The following is a 6000-nucleotide window of genomic DNA, read 5'->3' on the forward strand; positions in this document are numbered from 1 at the left end:
AGAGCCATTATACTGGCCAGGACTGTTTCCTGCTCTGTAAAGATAGGCATGGCAGCTATTTTCCAGAATGCATTTTATAGTGTTTTAGACTGATCTTTGCTAGAATTTCTTCCCCATACCTGTAGTAACATAACATAATGGTGTAGTATTCCTGACACAGCTTTTTTCCCTTTCAGTATTGCATGTTACATATTTACAAAAATAAGACAAGCTTGAAACTGTAAAGATACAAGTGTTTAGGAAGCCATAGGTGTAGGCATGGGAACATAACTAACAGCCTTGTGTTTTACATTGGTTGCAAATTATTAAAGCACATTATGTCGTATCAAAGTGGCAGAGAGCACTACAAGTACTGAGCATAGCCCAAGTTCTTCATGGTGAGAACAATCAAAGATGTGTCTCATTGTCACTGAAAACACACAGCTGCCACTGAAGAAGTTTGCTACACTCTAGTAAACAGCAGGAATCAAACAGCAGGTATTTGTAAAATGCGGCCTTTCAATCTATTGTTCTACAGCTAGAATTCTCAAGCAGTAACCTAAATTGATATTCACTGATTTTATTGGACAAAACTAACCAGTCGAATTAAGCTGCTAATGTTTTGTATACAAGCCATATGAAAGCAAGGGTGAAGAAAACAGTTAAATGTAAAATGTTTCATCCTCCAGGAGTTTCATCTAATTGCTGTTGCCTGCAAGCTACAATAAAGCTAATGCATCTACTCTCATAAAATACTACTGTTTTTTTCCCTTTTTGGTGAGGGTTATTTACTATTCTAATGGTTATTTCTAAGAGGCCAAGAATTTAAATGACATCCACATGGATAATGGCAGCTTAATGTGTTTGCATTTCAATTTAGCCTCCTTCACTCTATATCTACAAACAAAACTAGAACTAACAGTATGCAGGCACCATGGTCCTCTAATATTAACTGGGCTATCAAATTCCCTTACCTTTTTGGTTTAGTTGAACTTAATCAAATAGAAAAAAATATATATTATTTTGGATTGATACAAGACTATTTTAAGTTCCACATAATGTGGGACTGGGTTTTTTGGGGGGGTGTTCTCACACTAGGCATGGTTGCTTTGTACCGGGCCAGAGCACGATTTTCCCCAATACCCCACTGGCCTGCGCTCACATTAGGGCCAGCCTGAGCACAGTTATGCCATCACCTCTGTCATCACAGTGAACCATGTCCAAGTCTCATTGAACCATGTCCAAGCTGCAGGGCACATGGTACTCTGAACCATAGCTGAGCACAGTTATCACACTAGTCATATGAACTGAACTTTGAGAGTCCAACATGCTCAGGCCTAATACAGATTGCATAGTGCGAGTATGCCCTAACTCTAAATCTAAAGTCAAGGCATGATTACCCCAATCTAATGGCTCAACTTCAGCTCCTTATTGGATGCTTGTCGCCATATGCAATAGACAGCTAAAATACTGGATGCATGTAAGGGTGATGGTCATGCCTAGCAATCGCACAATTATCCCAGTTACCTGTTATGGGGCAGATGTATAAACTGACCTTTCTACCAACAGGAGGCAAACATTGAGAGTTTCTATACTTGTCTTTCAACAGCTTTGTAAAGAAATTAAAAAAAGAAGGTGGCTTTTTTCTTGTTACAGCTTCATCGTTTTTATGAAACATTGTGGTGTCACTTCACCATTGGCTGCTGCATGGTGGAGCAGTACATGGAAATAAACCAAAGGAGTTTCATATACTGTATATGTGTTGGAGTGGGCTGCCCCTTTCCTTTGAAACCCCCAACATCTTCCTATATCTATAGCCGAATCACATGGTACTACACTGTTTACTTCACTGACAGAAAACCTGAGCCATGGATATCCTGGGCACTGGCGGTGCTTCCTATGATGGGCGCATACAGTCTGAGGACTCTTTTTGCCTACAAGGTAAACATTGCATGGGGCACAGCTCTGCTACAACGGCAAGCAGAAAGTGGATGGGAGGCTTGAGTCGAAGAATTTAGTATAAAACCACAGTTGGCCTTTAAATGTCTACAAGTTAAAAGCCAAATTCAGTTTCTTTCTCGACCATTGAGATACTGTCAGCACCAGGATAATGCTCATCCAGCATGCCTCTGACATGGTTGAACAGTCTTTGATAGCCCTTCTTCTTCACTTTTTATTTTTTCTTTTGGATTTTTTTTCCATCAACTTCAATCATCGCTGCCTAACCTACTCTCTACATATCAGTTATCTGGATTGAACTTTTCTAAGCCTGACTGGGCAGTGCCAGACCCTACTGAAGGATTCGTCTGCTATATCCAGCCTTGGTTCTTTCAGAGCTTCTAGGAAGACCTTTCTACTACACTCGCTATTTATGGTATTCCTCTATGCAGATTGGAAGCACCCTGAAGGGTTCTTGGAAGAAATTGGAAGCGATGAGAATTTCATCACTTCGTTTCAGTTTGATGTTTATAAGCCAGTACTGGCTTGTAGAACATCTTATCAAACCAAACTCAGTTTGATCAGATGCTTTCAGGGCAGAGGAGAGATCTGGAGTCTAATATACCCCAGATGTATCCATAAAGAGGACCTGTCATGTTTATTACTATCGCATAGGATGTTGTTAATTCCTTGTGATAGCAATAAAGTTGATTTTTTTTTTTACATTAAAGGGACAGTGCAAAAAAGTTTTTAAAATTATACAATTTTTAAAGACCCTGCCAATGCTCACGTGCAATGCGAACACGTATGAAAGTCTTACACGCATACAGTGGGGCAAAAAGTATTTAGTCAGCCACCAATTGTGCAAGTTCTCCCACTTAAAAAGATGAGAGAGGCCTGTAATTGGTATCATAGGTAGACCTCAACTATGAGAGACAAAATGAGAAAAAAAATCCAGACAATCACATTGGCTGATTTGGAAAGAATTTATTTGCAAATTATGGTGGAAAATAAGTATTTGGTCACCTACAAACAAGCAAGATTTCTGGCTCTCACAGATCTGTACCTTCTTCTTTAAGAGGCTCCTCTGTCCTGCACTTATTACCTGTATCAATGGCACCTGTTTGAACTTGTTATCAGTATAAAAGACACCTGTCCACAACCTCAAACAGTCACACTCCAAACTCCACTATGGTGAAGACGAAAGAGCTGTGGAAGGACACCAGAAACAAAATGGTAGACCTGTACCAGGCTGGGAAGACTGAATCTGCAATAGGCAAGCAGCTTGGTGTGAACAAATCAACTGTGGGAGCAATAATTAGAAAATGGAAGACATACAAGACCACTGATAATCTCCCTCGATCTGGGGCTCCACGCAAGATCTCCCCCGTTGGGGCAAAATGATCACAAGAACGGTGAGCAAAAATCCCAGGACCACACAGGGGGACCTAGTGAATGACCTGCAGACAGCTGGGACCAACGTAACAAAGGCTACCATCAGTAACACTACGCCACCAGTGACACAGATCCTTCAGTGCCAGTGTATGTAAACAGTGACTGCATCACACATGAGTTATCACCACGAACAACAGAGCAAGAGCAGTAATTTTAGCACCAGACCTCCAGTGTAACTCTGAACTGGTAACCTGTAAAGGCTTTTAAAAGGATTGCCTATGGAGATTTCTAATTACTGTAGTTTGTTGCTGTTCCACAGGTGTATGCAATTTTAAAGCATGTTAAGTATGTATCCTCTTTTATATTTTATTTAAAAATTGGGTATTTTAATGTGTTTGTGTGCACTAAATTCATTGCAACAACCACTTTATTCTCCAGGGTCTCTGCTTTCAAAAAATATATTGTGTTTGTAGGTTCTAAGTAATTTTATAGCAAGAAAAATAAAATATTCCTAATTTTTATAGGTATGTTAGAAATGTCAGAATTGGCCTGGGGGTAAAGGGGTTAAGAGGAAAATTACTAAATAGGTAGAAGGAGTGTTCACCTTTAGAAGCTAAATCCATCTTTCTGACCATGTTTCTAAATATAGGGTATAACAGAAACATAGAGTCTGCAGGCCTCCCATCATTCTTTACAGATTCACAAATGTGAATTTGACAGGGCTATTCCACCCACACAGCCACATCATTCATTCACAGACATCTATGTCAGGATCAGGATCTGAACTTGGGACTTCTGTGGTGTCTGGATGTGGCAGTACTCGCTGTGCCACCTGAAATGCTGGACAGCTCCTTGTCTGGTCCCATGGACAGTCCGACTTTATACATTGTCTCTGTTGAGCCTTGAACTCTTTGGATCTCCCATGAACTTTCTATTGAAGCCATGTCCTTGCACTTCCTGTTTGCCAGATTATTGTGCTCTCTTCATCTGATTTCTTGCATACCTGCTGCTTTCCTTATCTTCGCTACCACTCTCTACCAACCCTTGGCTTGTTCATCGACTACACTTTTGCTTGTTACCTATCTGCTTCATCCGCTACCTGACCCCACTTGCTCTCTTTCTGCTGAGTCAATCCACAGGCCACAGGTTTAGATGCATTTTAGTTGTGCTTGGCAGTTTTTTGGACAGAAAGTCTGCTATGTATAAACAAATTCTACAAAGCATTTTCTCTGTCTCAAAATATTCATGTCAAACATGACATATATTTTTCCTAGAATTGTTTTGTATGTTAAGATTTGCTCATTTTGCATCCATTATGGTTATTATAATACCAGATTTAAATAATGCCAATAGTTTGCTGCTTTTACAAAATAGAGAGCCAGTACATTTACAATACAATTCAATACAGGAAGGTTAAGTGGGCTTTGGTCACGAGAGCTCACAATCTAAAAGGGAGGGAACAGTGATACAAAAGGCATCAAATGTGAGAGATAGGTTGCTGGAGAAAGTAAAAGTATAGTTTTTAGGTGGAGGCCTTCCTGAACAGATGAGTTTTCAAGAATTGAATAAAGTCATATAGAGTTGGAAATAGTCGGACAGATTGGGGTAGGAAGTTCCAAAGGAAGGGAGAGGCTCTGAAAAAGTATTGGAGGCGAGTATTGCAGGAGGTGATGAAGGGATAGTTTGGGTGATATTGTAAGATGAGATGCAGCTTGAGGTAAATTTGTGGATGGCTTTGTATGTTAGTACTTTCATTTGATTTAGAGTCACTTGAGTGGAGGGATTGGCTGGGAAGTGCAGCGGCCAATTAGCACGTTGGTAAGGTGAATTAGTCTAGCAGCAACATTCAAGACAGACTGAAGAAGGGATAGCTATTGTAAAGGTAGGTCAAGGAGGAGGCAGTTTGAATAGTCAATGTGAGATATAACAAGGCAGTGAATTAGATGCTTTGTGGTGTCCTTGGTTAAGAATGGGTGAATTGTGGGAAATATTAGAGGTCAGGGTGGCAAGATTTTGCCAGTGATTGGATGTGGGGCTAAAAGTAGGATTACACCTAGCACTCTGGCCTGTAGTTTTTTATTGATCTTGATGGAGAGTTCAGTGGAGGGGATTTAGGGGGATGGAAATATAATTAGCGTAGTCCTAAACTGGCCATACATGGATTGAATTCTTCGGCTTAGCAGTGAACAGGTCCATAGAGGGTGCACAGGTGTGGGTGTTGAAGTGGTCAAAGTATATTCTCAGTTTTGCAGGTAAATTTAAGAAACTCCCACTGTATGTACTGTATGTGTTCTCATTTAATCAGCATACCTACATTTTTTTGTAATAAAGGTAATATTTATTACCTTTTGGTAGCTTTTTTTTTTTTTTAGCAAAATTATACATCGGACTGCAAGCTATTCTGAACAATTTCAGAGGGACAAAGTAAGGACCAAATCTGTTTCCCTTCAGCAAATACAATGCAGAATTCAAGCCTCAAGACCTTTATTAGGACAGTCAGTGCTGAAATCTAGTTTACAACTAATAATGAGATCTGAGAGCACAGTATGGACAGGGTTCTAAATTATGGTAAACATTAAAGTAAAATTCCAGGCAACCACCTAAATCAAAACTTAAAGATGCCTCCTCCCTCCCTAAAAATGCTGACTAACCTGTGTAAAGGTGAGTATACATATTTTGAAATTTGGG

Source organism: Staurois parvus, unplaced genomic scaffold (genome assembly GCF_062004578.1).
Source record: "Staurois parvus isolate SC_StPar_1 unplaced genomic scaffold, SC_StPar_1.0 ptg000054l, whole genome shotgun sequence".
NCBI classification, from domain to species: Eukaryota; Metazoa; Chordata; class Amphibia; order Anura; family Ranidae; genus Staurois; species Staurois parvus.